Source organism: Narcine bancroftii, chromosome 1 (genome assembly GCF_036971445.1).
Source record: "Narcine bancroftii isolate sNarBan1 chromosome 1, sNarBan1.hap1, whole genome shotgun sequence".
NCBI lineage: Eukaryota > Metazoa > Chordata > Chondrichthyes > Torpediniformes > Narcinidae > Narcine > Narcine bancroftii.
The window spans coordinates 490,736,792-490,757,032 of NC_091469.1; positions in this window are offsets into that span (position 1 = coordinate 490,736,792).

Genomic DNA, 20,241 nt, shown 5'->3' on the forward strand with positions numbered 1-20,241 from the left:
AGGTGGGGGGGGGGGCATTTGGGGTTAAGGGAATTTTAGATGTGGGAGTTGAAGTATTTTTTTTAAAGTGTTGTCATACATTGAGTTCAAAAAGGGAAAACTGAGAGCTGAAAATGGGGAAAAGGGGGATGGTGGTGGTGAGGAAGTGGAAATAAGGTGGCCATTTTGAACTATATGACTATAAACATTAATGGAATACATAACCAAATTAAACGAAAAAGGCTATTAAATTTCCTGAAAAAAGAAAAAATAGACATAGCATTTGTGCAGGAAACGCGTCTAACTGAAGTGGAACATAATAAATTAAGGACTGGGTAGGGCACGTACCGGCAGCATTATATAATTCAAAAGCCAGTGGTGTAGCTATATTAATTAATAAAAATGTACCAATCAAAATAGAGATAATAGATACAGCAGGGAGGTATGTAATGAAAAAGTGTCAGATATATTCAGAATTTTGGAATTTGATCAATATATTTGCACCTAATGAAGAGGATCAAAAGTTTATGCAAGATTTTTTTTTTGAAGATTGTAGATACGCAGGGGAATATATCAATAGGAGAGGATTTTAACCTTAATTTGGATCCAATGTTGGATAAAATTGGACAAAAGACTAGCAAAAAGAATAAAGTGGCCAAATTTATGGTTAAATCAATGCAGGAAATGAAACTTATGGATAGATGGAGGAGGCAGCACTCAAGGGAGAAGGAATACTCCTATTATTTGAGTAGGCATAAAACATACTCAAGGATTGACCTGTTCCTGTTGTCAGCCCATATTCAAGGGAGAGTTAGGAAAACGGAACATAAAGCTAGATTGCTATCTGATCACTCACCCTTGTTATTAGCAATAGAACTGGAGGACATCCCACCAAGACATTTAGATGGAGGTTAAACTCCATGCTACTTAAAAGACAGGAATTTAGAGAACGCCAAATTAAAATGTACTTAGAAATAAATATGGAATCAGTGAAAGACAAATTTATATTATGGGATGCAATGAAAGCCTTCATCAGAGGGCAGATAATAAGCGATGTAACTAAGATGAAAAAGGACTATAATCTGGAAATAGAACAGTTGGAAAGGGAGATGGTAAGTACAGAAAAAGAACGAGCAACAAGGGACGATATAACAAAAAGAGATTGAATTATCCTAAAATGCTTCAAAGTTTGCATGGACTCACTTCCCATAATCACTGGAGGTTGAGGAAGGCAAGGCTACTGGCCCCCCCATCTTGATAACAGGAGAAGAGGACAAGGCTACTGGCCCCCCCTATCTTGATAACAGGAGAAGAGGACAAGGCTACTGCCCCCCATCTTGATAACAGGAGAAGAGGACAAGGCTACTGCCCCCCCATCTTGATAACAGGAGAAGAGGACAAGGCTACTGGCCCCCCCCTATCTTGATAACAGGAGAAGAGGACAAGGCTACTGGCCCCCCCATCTTGACAACAGGAGAAGAGGACAAGGCTACTGGCCACCCCATCTTGATAACAGGAGAAGAGGACAAGGCTACTGGCCCCCCATCTTGATAACAGGAGAAGAGGACAAGGCTACTGGCCCCCCCATCTTGATAACAGAAGAGGACAAGGCTACTGCCCCCCCCCCCATCTTGATAACAGGAGCCTCCCTTTCCTCCACTGACAACATTCACTGCTTAAATGAGGCTCAAAGAATCGTTGAGGACCCTTTCTATACAGCAGACAGTATCTGACCCATTTCCGTCAAGGAGGTGGGACAGGAGCATCAAAATCAGGACTGCCAGTCTGGGAAATAGCTTCGATCCAGAAGCTGGGAGATTGAGGAGCAGTTTCCTGTAACTGAGTAAACCATTCTGAAATATTTATATGCATTTTAAATTGTCTCTTTATGTATATATGTGATTATTATGTGCTGTATATGCAAGTGCACTGTGGTCCAGAGAAATGTTGTTTCATCTGGTTGTACATGTAATTAGATGAAGATCTTGAAACACCAAGTGAAACATTTTATTAGTCAAAGCAAATTCCATCAACAAGACCGATGGTGGGCTGAATGATCAATGCCTGCAGATGCCAGAAATCTAAAATAAAAGCAAAAAATGCTGTAAGGTCAGGCAGCATTTTTGGAAGGGGAAACAATTTCAGGTCAGAAATCTTCTGCCAGAACTTGGACAAACATGAAAATAGATAATTGGAAAAGGTCAGAGGGATGAAATGTGGACCATTTACTGATTAGAAAACAGCAAGTAAAAGATTACAGTAATATTGTGAACAAGAGAACATGAATAAAATGGTTTCCAGATAGGCTCCTTCAGGGCAGTGGCAGAGATCTCAGATTCAAGTAGCATTTGCCTTGTGACCATACAAGCATTCCCCTTCTTCCATTCCCCTCTCCCTCCCCCCAGTTTCTTCTTGCATGCCAAAGATGTGCCGGTTTGGCAGCTGCAAATTTCTGCTGCAGTGTGGGAGAGAAGAATGTGGGAAGAGCTGATGGTAATGTGGAGGGAATTAAATGGGATCAATATAAATAGGAGTTTGATGATCAACAGTAATTAGTCTAATCAGCAAACATCAATGAGTCGCACTACAGAAGAGGAAAATCTCATGAAATGGGGCGAGAGGAACAACCAGAGTCTCAACGTGGACAAGATGAAGGAGAGGATCATGGACTTCAGGAGGACCAGGAATGACACATCAACAACCCCGTAGCAGAGAGAGTGGAGAATCTCAAATTCCTTAGAGTTCACTTAACTGGTGTTCTATCTTGGACACTCAACATCTCACTTGTCAGGAGAAGACTGAAACCAGCCACAATTATGTCAACTTTCTATAGGAGTTCTGCCGAAAGTGTCCTGCCGGCTGCAATGACAGTGTGTTACAGTTGCTGCAGAGAAATGATCAGAGCCCAATTTCCCCCCCCCCCGCCCCCCCACTCAACTTGATCTACCGGGATCGTTATCTGAAGAGGTCACTCAAAAACCATTGAGGACCCCTTCCACCCCGCACACAGCATCATTCAGCTGTTCCTGTCGGGGAAGAGATACAGGAGGATCAGAGCCAGCACCCCACCAGGCTGAGGAACAGCTTCATCCCACGGGCAGTGAGAATGCTGAACATAAAATATCCTGTATGATTTCTAGTATACACTGGGACACCAAAATTGATTAGTACATTGTTTCTCACAAGCACTACACTACTGGATCTGACTGCAGAAACAGTTCTCCAGAGCTAAACCCCAAACAAATGTTTGTTTTTCCTTTCCCCATTTTCATCCTTGCTTCCCGAAGACAGCTTTTATTTGAAGGAAACCTGAAGAGCAAAAGAACATTCAGGGAATGCTCAGAATGTCAGGCTGTATCCGATGCATATATTTTAAAATAATTGGGGAATTCAAAGAACTGGCAGGCATTTGGAGCCAAGTCCACAGCCATATGAGCTATGGTGTAATTGAATGGCAAACTCCTCCTGACAGCCAGATGTCTGACTCCTGCTCCTTGTTCTAATGTGTGGAGAAAAAGTGCACTGTGCTTATATTCCAGTTATCCTCTAGCTCTTGATGGTCAAGTGCAAACAAGTTCAAATAGGAGGCAGAAAAGCTGCAGTTCATTTTTTTTTTGGTCAAATTAGAGGGCCAGGCTATTCATAATGCAGGAACAGCAGACTCAACAATCAGCTTTCACTTCGAGACTGCACAAGTATTAGAATTCAAGATGGGATCATTCTGAGATGGATATAGAGATAGCACAATGCATTTCTTGGAAACTCTCCAACTGTTTCCAAACCTCGACAACATTTGATTAATGACTTACCTATCAAAAGAGACTGTGACCTCAGAGGGTCAACAATTTGAAATTCCTGAGTGTCATCATCTCTGAGGATCGGTTCTGGAGTCTCCACGTCAATGCAATCATTAAGATTCACCATCAGCTAGACTTTTTGAGAAATTTGAGGAGGTCATAAAAAATCAAACGTCTACAGGTGTACCGTGGAGAACATTATAGCTGGTTGCATCACTGTCTGGTGGAAGTGCCCATGCGCAGGTCAAGAAAAATCTCAAGGGTTGTTGACTCTCCGTGCGGCATCACGGGCACCAGACTTCACTCCATTGAGCACAAGAGGTAGTGTGTTAAGAAACCACTCTCTATCCTTAAGGACCCCCACCATCCAGGCCACGGTACGGGAGCCTAAAGATGAGAAATCAGCGGCACAAGGACGACTTCTTCCCCACTGCCATCAGATTCCTGCATAATCAATCAACCACAGGCACTGCCTGACTGACTTTTTGTGCACTTTTTATTTATTGTTATAAGGTAGTTAAATGAATGTTTGCCCTGTGATGCTGCCACAAAACAATCAATTTCATGACTTGTTCAGGACACCAAATTCTGATTCATTAACAGCAGGGAATTGCTTGTATTCCACGAAAATGGGTAAAACAACAAACCAATTTCAAATGACAAATTAGAAAAATTGGCAAGACAAAATGAAGTCCACACACACACGGAATGAAATCAACACAAAAAATAAGATTTTATTTTCATGTTATAAAACAAATTAACCATGGAACCTGGAAAAGAACAGAAGATACATGAAGACAATGAGGACATGGGGGACATTTTGAGGTTTGTTTTTAAAAAATTCTGGTTTAAAACTTTCGCAATTATTGGTCCAATTTCCTAGAACAAAATGAATGAACAGTTGTGTCAGTGATCCCAGTTCTCCACCTCTCACCCCACTATATCAGACAACATAGCAAGTTCACAAGAAACTGATAAGCCAAGTCACCCAACTAATTCCATCCAGTTTCTGGCTCAGCTCATTGTATCACCTTTAAAAGTGCAGAATCCAATACCACTGGAGTGTCCCATTACCACAACTCTGAGCCACTCGTGAAGATACATTCAAGTGCAAGATTGTTTATCATTTTTGATTTTTTTTTAATATAAAGAGTTTTCTCAATGCTGAAGCAACAGCTACCCACATTAATTCAAAAAGACATAGGATAATTTAATTTTATCTTTAGCATTTCTGCATTCAGCAGGAGGGAACTACATTGATCATAAATTATCAAATATAGATCGTATTATGCAAAGATGGATCCCAGACGTTTGAGGAAGAATTTCTTCAACGAGGTGAATCTGTGGAATTTGCTGCCACAGGCGGTTGTGGAGGCCAGGCCATTGGGTGTATTTCAGGCAGAGGTTGATAGGTTCTTGATTAGCCAGGGCATCAAATGCTATAGGGAGAAGACCTGGCAGTGGGGCTGAATGGGATAATGGATTAGCTCATGATCAAATGGTGGGGCAGACTCAATGGGCTGAATGGCCTATTTCCACTCCTATGGCTTACAGATGCATGGTCAGCTTCAGGTTCATTCATCTAACTGGTTAATGATGAGTGATCATTCGAAGAGGGAAATAAAAGGAATTATGTATTATTGGCACCAAAATGAACATTCCAGAAACTTCTGGCCACTAACAAAATCCAACAATTTACATAGAAATAGGGATGAAACCAGTTTAGTGATCCCACAGCCCCTCATTCCACACAGCCCTGGAATATTGCACCATTCAAATGCATTCCCACCACCCTTTCAAAATCTTAAAAATAAGAGTGTGAGAGTTTCAATCATTTCTGAGCATCACTCTGACATCAGCATTATTAGTCACTTCCATGTGTAATTCTGGTTTCGAGTTTTTTTTGGTCGGCACAACAACGAGGGCCAAAGGACCTGTACAGTACTGTAATGTTCTACAACAAGGCTTTCATCCCACAAGTTCCCGCCACCCAAAAATATCCATGTGACCAATACTAACCCAACACCTCTTTGGAGGAACCTGGAAAGCTCGGTTGGTAGAGCATCAGACTTTTAATCTGAAGGTCCAGGGTTCAAGTCTCTGGGCATTACATTAAGGGCAGCAGAGCTAGTGCAATGCTGTTACAGCGCCGGCGACCGGGATTTGAATCCAGTGCTGTCTAAGGAGTTTGTACGTTCTCCCAAATCTGTGTGGGTTTCCTCCCACCCTTCAAAATATATGGGCGTTGCAGGTCAATTGGGGCAGAGGCCTGTGGGCCGGAATTTTAAATTTAAATTTAAATAGAAAAATTTAAATTAAAACATGGGAGGAAACCAGAGCTCCCGTAGGAAACAGAGAATGTATATTCCTTAGAGACAGTACCGGATTTGAACCCAGGTCTCTGGCACTGTAATGGTGTTGAGCTAACTGTGCTGCCCTTATGGTGTCATCCATAAACTAGTTCTGCAATGAGGAACAAAGCAGCCCAAAGGTGTCAGTAAGTGCAGCGCTGCATCACCTGACTGAACACATTAAAGTCCACAGCATCAACAATTTCAGACTAGAGACTGCCAAGGTAAGAGCCTCTGAACCAACATCAATAAGACAAAGGAGATAATCAACTTCAGGAGAGCGAGCAGACACCCAACAGTGACTTTATTTGAAACCCCACAACTGTAGTTTTGCGCCCAATCAGCAGTCTCAAGGGGGCCACAGGGCAACAGAGGATCACCCACCTTCTGAGAAGGAGAAGTGGAGGAGACAACCCGTGGGGACGGTGACTACAGTGGTGGACCAGTGATGGGGCTCTGCAGCTGAGGGAATAGTGCATGTGGCGGGCTGCTGGCGACTCGAGGCGAGGAACCCACGTGACTACGGAGCAATCTTGCCTCTGCTCACATACCCATGCTGCAACGTGATTTTCCAACTCTGGCCAACGAGTGATTCCCCTTCTCGTCGAACATTGTCTTTTTGGTATTTTTCTCAAGTCTCTCCAATTCTCTTACCAACTTTGTTTGTAGCAGCAGTTGCTGGACATCTTAGCCATTTCTATAACTTTTAACTTAAAACTCACTTCATATCTTCAGGCTGGAGCCTCCATGATAACAATTACCCTCAGCCAACATCCAACAGCTCAGTCATTGCAATTTTTGGGGACCCACTCATACACCGGATACATGATAAAACCATTAAAATAAGGCTCCAACTTATCTGCTGGTCGACTTGTACACCAAAATATAGGGAAGTTCAGATCATGCAAAACCCCCTCCCACCTCCATCTACCGCTGCTGGGGAAGGGCCAACATATTGACAGTCCATCAAACACCAGACACTCACTTCTTTCTCCTCCCATCAGAGTGAAGGTTCATGCACCAATGTACTTAAGACCATTTCTTCCCCACAGTCACCAGGCTCCCCTCAACAGTGCTCTCATGTTGCCATTGCTTTGTATTAATTCATTTATTTGCCACTGGAACTTTTTGAATAGTTGGGGAATTGAGGGTTATGGGGAACAGGCAGAGGTAGGTCGAGATTAGTCTGTAGCCAGATCAGCCATGATCCCGTTGGATGCTGGAATAGGCTCAACAGGCCACATCACCTCCCACTCCTCCTTCTTATGTCACTCTTGACTCTTTAATTGTGAACTATTTTACATAGTTACATGAATGTTAGAGTTGACCTCTGTGGTTTGGTGGGGGGGTTTGCACAAGTGTGGTCTGGACCTGAAGTTGCAAGGACACATCACCTCTCCTTTCTCAGTGCAGTGATCACCATGTGACCAATGTCTGGCTCGCCAGGCAGATGGTCACTGCAAATGGCCTCTCCTACTTGACTGTCTGTAGCAACAACATCCCCCGTTTTTACTGAGTTTGCTACATCATGGTGTGACCAAGTGTCCAGCAGTATAACTGGATGGGTAGGCTGGGCTTATTAGCCTTGGTTGGCAGCCAGCCAGCCTGAAGCCCCTTTTTCACTGGCATCCCAGCTAGTTGGCCATGCAGTGTCCCGGTATAGGAAGTTGTTTGTGCCGTTTCCACTCGGCCAACCTTAACTGGGACAGTGACTGCTTTCCCACTGAACACACTCATTCCTGGGGATCGGAGGGTTCTACCTTCAAACGGAAATGGGTGACTTCCTGCTGTCCCATTTTCACTGACGCCAGGGATATGAGTGGGGTAGGGGCTGTCACTCCTCAGCACGATTTGACACCGGAGCGCTGACAGTTTTCTTTATCCACTGGACCCTATCCCAGTTCATTCCTGGAACAATGTGCCAGATGTCAAACCCAGGCAGATGAGGTTCGTTAGGTCATTCATCTAGGGGAAGGACACTCTGACATAACACCTACCACCCAAGGACCGGTTGTCACCGTCCCACCATGCTAGGCTGTGGCAGATAAACCCCAGGAGCAAAGAAAGGGTGGGGCCAGTACTGCACTCCACCTAAAAAATCCATTGTGTAGGCTCGAAGGACATGCCCATGTCCAAGCCATGAATGAGAGTTGATCTGTTAAGACTGCACCTCACTACACCAGGAATAATGTGACAACAATATTTCAGATCACCAGCTTTTCTAATATGATCAGAACTCGCCCATCCAAGGCAAGGCCATTTTCTATCCCTCCATGCTGCTTGCCTGATGAGCTTAGTATTTCACTGACTTCAAACTTTCAGTGCTGTTAGCCCAGTTCCAAATCGGTATTCTTTGCAAGCTTCCATTCGTTGTCTTCTAACTAGAGCGACTCCAATCAATCAGCTGCAATTAGCAAGTCTTCATTACAACTCGTGTCAATTTTTCTTGATCGTATTGGTTCTCTCCACTTCTGAATTTTAAAAAAAATTTAGACATGCAGCACTTCTGACCCACGAGCCTGTGCCACCCAAATACGATCTGCAAATTCTGACCATTTTTGGAGGGTGGAAGACCGGTGCCCCGGGGAAAAGCCACACAGAGAGAACGTACAAACTCCTTACAGACAGCGCGGGATTCGAACACTGGTTGCTGGTCTTGTAATAGTTGTGCTAAACCTTTGCAATGTTAAACATTTCAATTTTTTTCCTTAATTCTTTCAAATGCTTATGGAACTGAATTTAAAAAAAGCAATGCTGGAGAAACACAGCAGGTCAAACAGTGTCGTTTATGGAGCAAAGATAAAGATACATGACAAACGTTTCGCTCTTCATCAAGGTATGGAAAAATGTCAGCAGGCATCTGAAACAAAACTTGGGGAACTGGTTGTTCACTCCACAAGATTGTGCCCGACCTGTGCATTTCCAACACAATTTTATTTCACATTTTCAGCATTTGCTCCTTTTTCCTGTTTTTCCAGCACAAGCAAATTTCTACCGAGAGCCTAAAATTCAAAACAAGCACATTCCTAAAGAGGATCTACTCAATGAAGGGGAATGTCATTATCTATATCCCTTCCTATTTACCCAGGATACATTCCAACTGGGCCACAGTCTATAACAACTTTGGCTTGTTGAATGACCCTTGAGTAGAATTTTACTCAGCACCTCCCCCTTCAACAACGGCTGGGTATGCAAGGACAGTGAGTTACATTCAAAAGCAAGCTTTCTCCAAGCTCCCTTGCACCCCTTCCCACTTTCAATACCTTTTGTTTCATGTCCACTGTAGCCATTCCTCTGTCGTGAATGTTCTCAGCAATAGTCTAAACCAGCCATTCTCAACCTTTTCTCGGCTATGGCTCCCTGCATGTGTTTTCTACAGGGAAGTAATCACAAGTCTTCAAGAGAGGTACAGAAGAACACGATGGAGGTTGCAAAACACGTAGATAAATCACTCATGATAGGTACATGTATGGGAGGAGTATGGAGGGCTAGGTCAATGGGACTAGGCAGAATAATAGTTGAGCATAGACTGGATGGGCCAAAGGGCCTGTTTCTGTGCTGTAGCAGTCTATGGTTCTAAGAGCAGAGGGTGAAAAGTTTTTTTTTATATTTTTTATTTTTCACACCATAAATCACATTAGCCATGCTACACACTTTTTCTTTTTCACACATATACAGTGACTTTTTCTCCCCCCCCCCCACCCCCCCTCCCATCCATTTAAGGTATACAATCTAGGTTACTCAACAAAAATACACCAGAAATTCTATTGAGTCCATTCTTTTCTTTCCTTCTCCTTCCATCAACTTAGGTAATGATTGTCCCCGGTAGGTTTTCGCTATTGTGTTTCATGTAAGGCTCCCATATTTGTTCGAATATTTCAATATTATTTCTTAAACTATATGTAATTTTTTCTAATGGAATACATTTATTCATTTCTATATACCATTGTTGTATTTTCAGATTATCTTCCAATTTCCAGGTTGACATAATACATTTTTTTGCTACGGCTAGAGCTATCTTAACAAATCTTTTTTGTGCATCCTCCAAATCATTTCCAAATTCTTTGTTTTTTATGTTACTTAGGAGAAAGATCTCTGGATTCTTTGGTATATTGTTTTCTGTTATTTTATTTAATATCTGATTGAGATCTTCCCAAAATTTTTCTACTTTCTCACATGTCCAGATTGCATGAATTGTTGTTCCCATTTCTTTTTTACATCGAAAACATCTATCAGATACTGTTGGGTCCCATTTATTTAACTTTTGAGGTGTAATGTATAATCTGTGTAACCAGTTATATTGTATCATACGTAGCCTCGTATTTATTGTATTTCTCATCGTTCCAGAACATAATTTCTCCCATGTTTCCTTTTTTATCTTTATATTTAAATCTGGTTCCCATTTTTGTTTAGTTTTACCATTTGTTTCCTCATTCTCCTTTTCTTGCAGTTTAATATACATATTTGTTATAAATCTTTTGATTAACATTGTATCTGTAATCACATATTCAAGGTTACTTCCCTCTGGCAAACTCAAATTGCTTCCTAATTTATCCTTCAAGTAGGATCTCAGTTGGTAATATGACAGCGCTGTATCTCCAGTTATATTATACTTATCTCTCATTTGTTCAAAGGATAAGAATCTACTTCCTGAAAAACAATTTTCTATTCTTTTAATCCCTTTTTTTCCCCATTCTCTAAAGGAAAGGTTATCTATTGTAAAAGGGAGTAACTTATTTTGCGTCAATATTAGTTTTGGTAATTGATAATTTGTTTTATTTCTTTCTACATGAATCTTCTTCCAAATATTGAGATGATGTAATACTGGAGAAGTTCTATGTTGTACCAATTTTTCATCCCATTTATATAATATGTGTTCAGGTATCTTTTCCCCTATTTTATCTAATTCTAATCTCGTCCAGTCTGGTTTTTCCCTTGTTTGATAAAAATCTGATAGGTATCTTAATTGTGCGGCTCTATCATAATTTTTAAAATTTGGCAATTGTAAGCCTCCTTGTTTATACCATTCTGTTAATTTATCTAGTGCTATCCTCGGTTTCCCCCCTCTCCATAAAAATTTCCTTATTATTTTCTTTAACTCTTTGAAGAATTTTTCTGTCAGTTGTATTGGCAATGCCTGAAATAAGTATAATATCCTTGGAAAAATGTTCATTTTAATACAGTTTATCCTTCCTATTAGTGTTAGTGGTAAATCTTTCCAATGCTCTAAATCGTCCTGTAATTTTTTCATTAGTGGATAATAATTGAGTTTATATAATTGGCCGAGATTTTTGCTTATTTGTACACCTAGGTATCTTATTGCCTGCATTTGCCATCTAAATGGAGATTCCTTCTTAAATTTTGAGAAATCCGCATTATTCATAGGCATTGCTTCACTTTTATTTGCGTTTATCTTGTAACCCGACACTTCTCCATATTCCTTCAATTTCTTATATAATTCTTTTATTGATAATTCTGGTCTGTCAAGTACACTATAACATCATCCGCAAATAGACTGATTTTATATTCCTTGTCTTTTATTTTTATTCCTTTTATATTATTATCTATTCTTATCAATTCTGCTAGTGGTTCTATAGCTAACGCAAACAATAAAGGTGATAGTGGGCATCCCTGCCGCGTTGACCTGCTTAAGTTAAATTGCTTTGATACATGTCCATTTACTGTCACTTTCGCTAACGGTCCCTTATATAATGCTTTAATCCAATTAATATACTTCTCCGGTAAACTGAATTTTTGCAATACTTTGAACAAATAATTCCATTCTACTCTGTCAAAGGCCTTCTCTGCGTCTAAAGCAGCTGCTACTGCAGGTGCTTTATTTCCTTCTACTGCATGAATTAAGTTAATCAATTTACAAATATTGTCTGTTGTGCGTCTTTTTTTGATAAATCCAGTTTGGTCTAAATTTACCATTTTCGGTACCTGTTCTGCTAATCTGTTTGCTAATAGTTTAGCTATTATCTTATAATCTGTGTTTAGTAAAGATATTGGTCTATATGACGCTGGTGAGAGTGGATCTTTCCCTTGTTTTAGTATTACTGTAATTATTGCTGTTTTACATGAATCTGGTAAGCTTTGTGTTTCATCAATCTGGTTGATTACATCCAGGAGGGGCGGAATTAATAAGTCTTTAAATGTTTTGTAGAATTCTATTGGAAATCCGTCCTCTCCTGGTGTCTTATTATTTGGTAATTTTTTTATTATCTCTTGTATTTCTACTGTTCCAAATGGTTCTGTAATTTATTTTGTTCCTCTATTTGTAGTTTTGGTAGTTCAATTTTAGTCAAAATTTCATCTATTTTCCCTTCTTTCCCTTTGTTTTCAGTTCGGTATAATTGTTCATAGAATTCTCTAAAGTTTTCCTTAATTTCTTTTGGATTATATGTAATTTGTTTGTCTTTTTTCCTTGATGCCAATACCATTTTCTTAGCTTGTTCTGTCTTAAGCTGCCATGCTAGGATTTTGTGCGTTTTTTCACCCAGTTCATAATATTTCTGTTTTGTCTTCATTATATTCTTCTCTACCTTATATGTTTGCAATGTTTCATATTTTATTTTTTTATCCGCCTTCTTTTAGTTGTATCTTCCTTCATTGCTAATTTTTTTTCTATATTTACTATTTCCCTTTCCAACTGCTCTGTTTCCTGATTATAGTCCTTCTTCATCTTGGTTACATAACTAATGAATGCTTTCATTGCATCCCATAGTATAAACTTATCTTCCACTGATTCCGTATTTATTTCAAAATATATTTTTAATTGTTTTTCAATAAATTCTCTAAAATCCTGCCTTTTAAGTAGCATGGAGTTTAATCTCCATCTATACATTCTTGGAGGGATGTCCTCTAACTCTATTGTCAATATTAAGGGTGAATGGTCCGATAATATTCTAGCTTTATATTCTGTTTTTCTTACTCTATCTTGCATACGAGCTGATAACAAAAATAGGTCTATTCTTGAGTATGTTTTATGTCTAGCCGAGTAATATGAATATTCCTTTTCTTTTGGGTTTTGTTTCCTCCATATATCCAAAAGTTGCATTTCTTGCATTGATTTAATTATAAATTTGGTTACTTTGTTCTTTCTGTTAATTTTTTTCCCAGTTTTATCCATATTTGAATCCAAATTCAGGTTGAAATCCCCTCCTATTAGTATGTTCCCTTGCGTATTAGCTACCTTCAAAAAGATATCTTGCATAAACTTTTGATCTTCTTCGTTAGGTGAATATACATTAAGTAGATTCCAAAACTCCGAATATATCTGACATTTTATCATTACATATCTCCCTGCTGTATCTATTATTTCTGCAGAGGGTGAAAAGTTGATGCAATGTGTAGTGGGAATGTGAGGCAGTGGATCAAGGCCGCTAAGGGTAAGATGGCCTTCATTAGTCAGAAAATGGAGGTTCAAGAGCCACAAGGTCGTTGCAGCTCTATAAAACTCTGCTTAGACCACACTTGGAGTATTGCATTTAGTTCTGGTCACTTTATTACAGGAAGGATGTGGAAGCTTTGGAGAGGGTGCAGAGATTTACCAGCATGTTGCCTGGATTGGAGAGCATGTCTTACGAGGCAAGGTTAACAGACTTTATTTGTAGTGAAGGAAGACGAGAAGTAACTTAATTGAAGTCTACAAGGTTATGAGAGGCATAGACGGAGCAGACACCTGTACACGGGGAGGAGAGATGTCAGGATAGTTTTTTTTTAAAGTTGTTGGTGTCTGGAATGCAATTCCACAGTTGGTGGTAGAAGCTGGAACAGTAGGGACATTCAAGACTTTTAGACATGCACATGATTGCAAGAAAAATTGAGGTTTTCAGGTGAAAGATTAGATTGTTGAGTAGGTTGTATAGGTAAGCATAACGGTGGGCCAAAGAGCCTGTACTCTACTGTAATGTTGTGTTCTGTATATTAAAAGCAAGAGTTACACAGAGAAAGAGAACAGGGACCCTTAAAATAATGTCATGTATGTAGAGAATCACAGGACATGAGAGAGCTATCAAATTATTATTTCTCTCCTGTATTCATCAAGGGAATGTTGGGAAGTAAATAGCAAAGTATTGTAGAAAGTCCACCTTCCAGAAGAAGAGGTCGTGAGGTGTGAAAACATTAAGGTAGTTAACAGCTCTGGAATTCGTCCAGTGTATCCTACAACTTGAGAAGCTAGGAAAGAAGTTGAAAAACCTCGAGCAGGTAAACCTGCATCATCAACTGGCATGGGTGAGGTGCCAGGAGACTGAAAGGTGCTCCATGTTGTCCATTTAAAAACTGCTGCAAGGACAGGGCATGGAAGTACAGACTGGTCAGCTTCATGTCCATCAAGACAACTTGCTGGAAGGGACATGAGAGAGAGGATCTACAACAGTGGTGTCAAACTCAAATTCATGGAGGGCCAAAATTAAAAACTTGGACTAAGTCGAGGGCCGAACTAAACATTTATTTAAAATTTTCAACAACATCTGCATGTTTTCTCTTCTTTCAACATATGTTAAACTTTTTCTTATTAAAATAAATGTTTAATAATAGTTTTGGATAAACTCTTCCCAGAAGCATTAACAAATGAGAAATAAAATATTCAATAAATAATATTTCTCTATAGAGGATTTGTCAAATGTTGCTAGTGTGCTGTCGAATAGTAAAATCTGAGGGCTATTGAGAATGTGGGAGAATAACATGATTCCTGAAACAATCAAATGGGTGACTGATTGTGGGCATGAACTCTAGCAGGGTTATTTGCCATGCCCTTTTTCCATTGGTACAGATATCCTTTGATTAACACACTTTTCAAGTTTTATGCCTAATGAGCTTGTATCCAGGTGCAGGACCATTTTTAACCAGGAATATATTTATCACTGTGACATGAAACTATTGGAAGATCGTTTTATCCTGAGATTAAAGTTCATAATGTGCGGGAGGGCGGGGTTTGCGGGCGATCGGGTTGGACAACAACAGTGCGGGGGCATCGGCTCTCGCTGCAGGGCGGCATCTCGGCGGATCACTGGCCCTGTTACCGTGAGTCGCGGGTCGGCCTGCGGCAACGGTCCTGGTGAGGTCAAGCCCCCCCTGAGTTTCTGCCGGACCCCCCTTGACCTGCTGAGTTTCTCCCGGACCTCCCTTGACCTGCTGAGTTTCTCCCGGATCCCCCTTTGACCTGCTGAGTTTCTCTCGGACCCCCCTTTGACCTGCTGAGTTTCTCCCGGATCCCCCTTTGACTGCTGAGTTTCTCCCGGACCCCCTTGACCTGCTGAGTTTCTCCCGGACCTCCCTTGACCTGCTGAGTTTCTCCCGGACCCCCCTTGACCTGCTGAGTTTCTCCCGGACCCCCCTTTTCTTTCCGTGCCGGTGTCCCAGGACCTTTCCAGGGCAGTCTCCGCACTCAGGACCGCGCTGGGATCCCAGTCAGCGGTGGAGGAGCAGGTGAGCACGGCTATCAAGTCTGCCCCACCATTCAATCATGAGCTGAACCATTTTTCCCACTCAACCCCACTGCCCAACCTTCTCCCCATAACCTTTGATGCCCTGGCTAATCAAGAACCTATTAATCTCTGCCTTAAATACACCCAGTGACCTGGCCTCAATAACTACCTGTGGCAACAAATTCCATAGATTTACCAACCTTTGGCTAAAGAACTGTTCACATCCAAGTTATTTTTCAAAATATTGAAACACTCGCTCACAATCATAATCCGGAATGTAAGGTACAAATACAAGCCTTATGGTCTTGTTCAATCTTTCTACCAAGCTCACTACTCACTCCAAGTCACATTCTGTATTAAGTATACAGAAAAATAGCCCTGATCTTAATGTCACCAGAAAAGTGAACGTGTTAATGAAATGCAGATTAAACCAAAGGCAGTAACAAAAAATAGACCAAAACAAGTGTGTTGCAGAGCAAACTTGCAAAAGTGTCAGGAGACAAGCCATCATTTGATGACAGGAAAACTGACAGGCAGCAGTGTGGAGCACATACCCGTTTATGTTAATGGCGTTGATGTAGAGATGGTAGAGCTTCAAGCTCTCAGCAGTAAAGTATAAAATTTTGAAAGGCATAAGCAAGTAGTTTTCATTGGAGATTAGAACTAGGGGACATAACCTCAAGATTCAGGGTAGAACATAGGAACATAGGGAGTAGGAACAGGAGTAGGCCAAAAATGGCCCATCGAGCCTGCTCCGCCATTCAATACGATCATGGCTGATGGTAGATTTAGGACAGAGATGAGGAGGAACCGCTTTTCCCAGAGGGTGGTGAATTTATGGAATTTGCTGTCCATTGAAGCAGTGGAGACAACCTCAGTCAAACATTTAAGACAAAGTCAGATTTTTTTTTAAATATAGGGGAATTAAGGGATATGGGGGAAAAAAGCAGGTAGGTGGAGATGAGCCCGTCATCAGATCAGCCATGATCTCTCTGAATGGCAGAGCAGGCTCAATGGGCCTGATGGCCGACTCCTGCTCCTGTTCTTACTTTCTTATAAATATAACCAATAACCAGTCCTGCTCCAATCATATTGACACTATGGTGAAGAATGTGCACCAACACTTCTCGTTCCTCAGAAGCCAAAGGAAATTTGGCATGTCCCCAGTATTCCTTACCAATTTTACAGATGAACCACCAAAAGTATTCTGCCTAATTTCACAAGGAGTACCCTTAGTACAGGAACTTCTCTGCTTAAGAGAGCACAAAACTAGAGCTATGAGGCCACCAAGCTTGGTAGAAAGGATAAAACCAGTCAACAGAGATCAACACAGAAAGCTCTCCAATATATCCCAAATGATGCCATGCAGTGCTGTATGTGGGGACAATCTCAGGGCATCCTGCACAAGTTGCTTTGGAGCAGTGCCCTGGGTTCAACCTCCAGTTGCTTTGGCAACTTCCCTTCATTGTATTGGACAGTTCATTGATTAAAGAGAAGCATTTCATTCCACTAGAAACTCCTCAGGAGATGAGGCAATCTTTCATACAAGACCCAAAGTCCAGTTAGTGATAGCAGCAAATAGAATTTCCACTTCCATCTTCTGGGAATAACAATCTCCAACAATTGTGCCTAATCACTTCCCCTTGCCAACCTCCGAGACCCCAACCATTCAGATTTGCAGCATCTCAGGGTGGGGTTGGGACACAAGTAACAAGTCAAAAACTAATACCAGGAAGCAATGACTCATCACCTGACAGTCCATCGCCTGCAATGTACGTGGGAAAAATACGATGGAATATCACTTGCTTGGATGAAGGCAGCTCTGATAGAATGGAAACAAAAGCCCGTCACCCTGGCCTTCAACAGACACCTCATCCAGGGCATCTATTGTTCACTAGAACTGCAGTGAGGGTTGTTTATTAAATGTACAGGCCCTTTCAGCCCATAAGCCTGGGCTGCCCAATTGCACCCAATTTTCCTACAACCCCTGGAACACTTTGAAGGGTGGGAGGTGCTCTCGGTCATCCACGTCTGCACTAGGTCTGCAGGGACCGTGTTAGGGAACTGGAGCTGCGACTCGATGACCTCGCTCTGGTCAGGTAGAGTGAGGTAGTCAGAGATAGGAGTTATTGCCAGGTGGTCACACCACGGGCATGAGAGGAGGATCAGTGGGTTACAGTTAGGAGGGGGAAAAGGGACGAGAGGGTCCTGTGACTGAAGCCCTCAACAATAGGCACTCCTTGAGTACTATTGGGGGGGGGGGGGGGGGGGGGGGCGGGCAGTCAAGCTTGGGCAAAGTCAGCCTCCATTGCCCAAAAGGGTAGGGAAAGGAAGAGGAGGGCAATAGTTATGGGGATTCAATGGTTAGGAGGACAGATAGGGAATTCCCAGATTGAAGACCCAGATTGTTCACCGACACACAACATGGCTTCAATACTTTATTCACAATTTGATACTTTAAATTTTAATAAATTACATTTTTACATTTTTTGATACAAATTACTTTAAAGTACAGAATGATGGGTCAACACTGGCTGGATGAGCCCTGACCTGGCAGAGAGGAGCTGGTAATGAACTGAGGGTTAGCACAGATCGGGGCTGGGGGAGGAGGGGGTGGGAGGATGAGGGTATATGGAGAGTGCAGCTCACACAGAAGAATGGGGCAAATGGGTGGGGGGGGGAAGAAAATGAAAGACCTGAACTGGTCAGTGCAGAAACCCATCATAACCAGCGAGGATGAGGGTCAAACACAAAACAGGTCAGGCAACATTTGCAAGGCAGGGACTAGCCATTCAGCCCACTGTGATACTGCTAGCCATCATCCTGTCTTAAACCTAGACTCTGCCCATTAATTTATTCTCTCCTCCCATTCTCTCTGTGCCAGGGCTTCACATCGAAGAACCAAGCACTGTCCCATCACACACTCCCAGGGTCAGACACACAGTGAAACTCCCTCCGCACCATCCCATCACACACTCCCAGGGTCAGACACACAGTGCAGCTCCCTCCACACCATCCCATCACACACTCCAGAGGTCAGACAGAGTGAAGCTCCCTCCCCACCGGCCCATTACACACTCCTGGGGTCAGACAGAGTGAAGTTCCTTCCCCACTGTTCCATCACACACTCCCAGGGTCACAGAGCGAAGCTCCCTCCCCACTGTCCCATCACATACTGCTGGGGTCAGACACAGAGCAAAGCTCCCTCCCCACACTGTGCCATCACACACTCCTGGGGTCAGACAGAGTGAAGCTCCCTCCACACTGTCCCATCACAAACTCCCAGCATCGGACACATTATCTCCTGTTTACTGACTCCCCTACTCTGGGCAAAAAGACTCTGTGCATTCAACAGTGGCTAGAAGGTAGATGCCAGAGAGTCACAGTGGATAACTGTCTATCAGGATGGAGGCCGGTGACAAGCGATGTGCGTCAGAGATCAATGTTCAGTCCCTGGTTTGTCATTTACATTAATGATTTGGATGATGGGTTAGCAAATATGCGGACGATTCAAAAATAGGATGAGTCGTGGATAGGGAGGATGGTTTTCGGAGACAGCAGAAGGAATTGGACTGCTCAGAAGGGTGGGCTGAAAGACAGCAGATGGAGTTTAATATCGATAAGTGTGAAGTGATTCATTTTGGAAAAAATAATCAAAACAGGACATATGCAGTGAAGGGGAGGGCATTGAGGAATGCAGAAGAACAGAGAGATCTAGCGCTAACGGTTCACCATTCTTTGAAAGTGGAATCTCGAGGATAGAGTGGTGAAGAAGGCTTTTGGTATGCTGGCCTTTATAAATCAAAGCATAGAATATAGGAATTGGGAAGTGATGTTGAGACTATTGAAGACATTGGTGAGGCCAAATTTGGAATATTGTGTGCAGTTCTGGTCCCCAAATTATCGGAAGGATATCAATAAGGTAGAGATGGTGCAGAGAAGGTTTACTAAAATGTTGCCTGGATTGCAGTATCTAGAATACAAAGATTGAGTAGACTGGGTCTTTATTCGTTGGAGTGTAGAAGGTTGAGGGTTGATGTAAATAGGCTCTTCTCCTTAAGGGTAGGTGAGATTGGAACAAGCGGTCATGAGTTAAGTGTTGGGGTCAAAAGTTTAGAAGTAACATGAGAGGGAACTTCTTCACTCAGAGAATGGTGGCTGAGTAGAATGATCTTCCAGAAGATGTGGTTGAAGCATGGTCAATTTTGTCATTTAAAGTTGGATAGGTGCATGGATGTGAAGGGATTGGAGGGTTATGGGCAGAGTGCAGGTAATTGGGACTAGAGATCACTTAGATCAGTACAGACTATAGAGGGGCCAAGATGGCCTGTTTCCGTACTGTAATTGTTATATGGTTATATGCTATAATGGTCACGTGAAACCAAAATCCCACAAAAATAAATGAAAAATAGAATAGAAGCCATTTGAAATGGTATTTAAATCACCATGAATTAGAAAGGTTTTCCAAGTAAAATAGTGGAAGCAAAAACTCCGGGTGACAAGTTAATCTCTCATGGTATGATGCATTTTCTGCTTAATCATGGCCAACAGAGCTCTTTGAAGTTGAGAAAGAAAATCATTCATTACAGGACAAATGCAATATGCTGGAAATTAAATGCCAACATTTCTCTAACGGCTCCTATTTACTCCAACTATTCGAGAGGGAAAGAGAGCAGATAT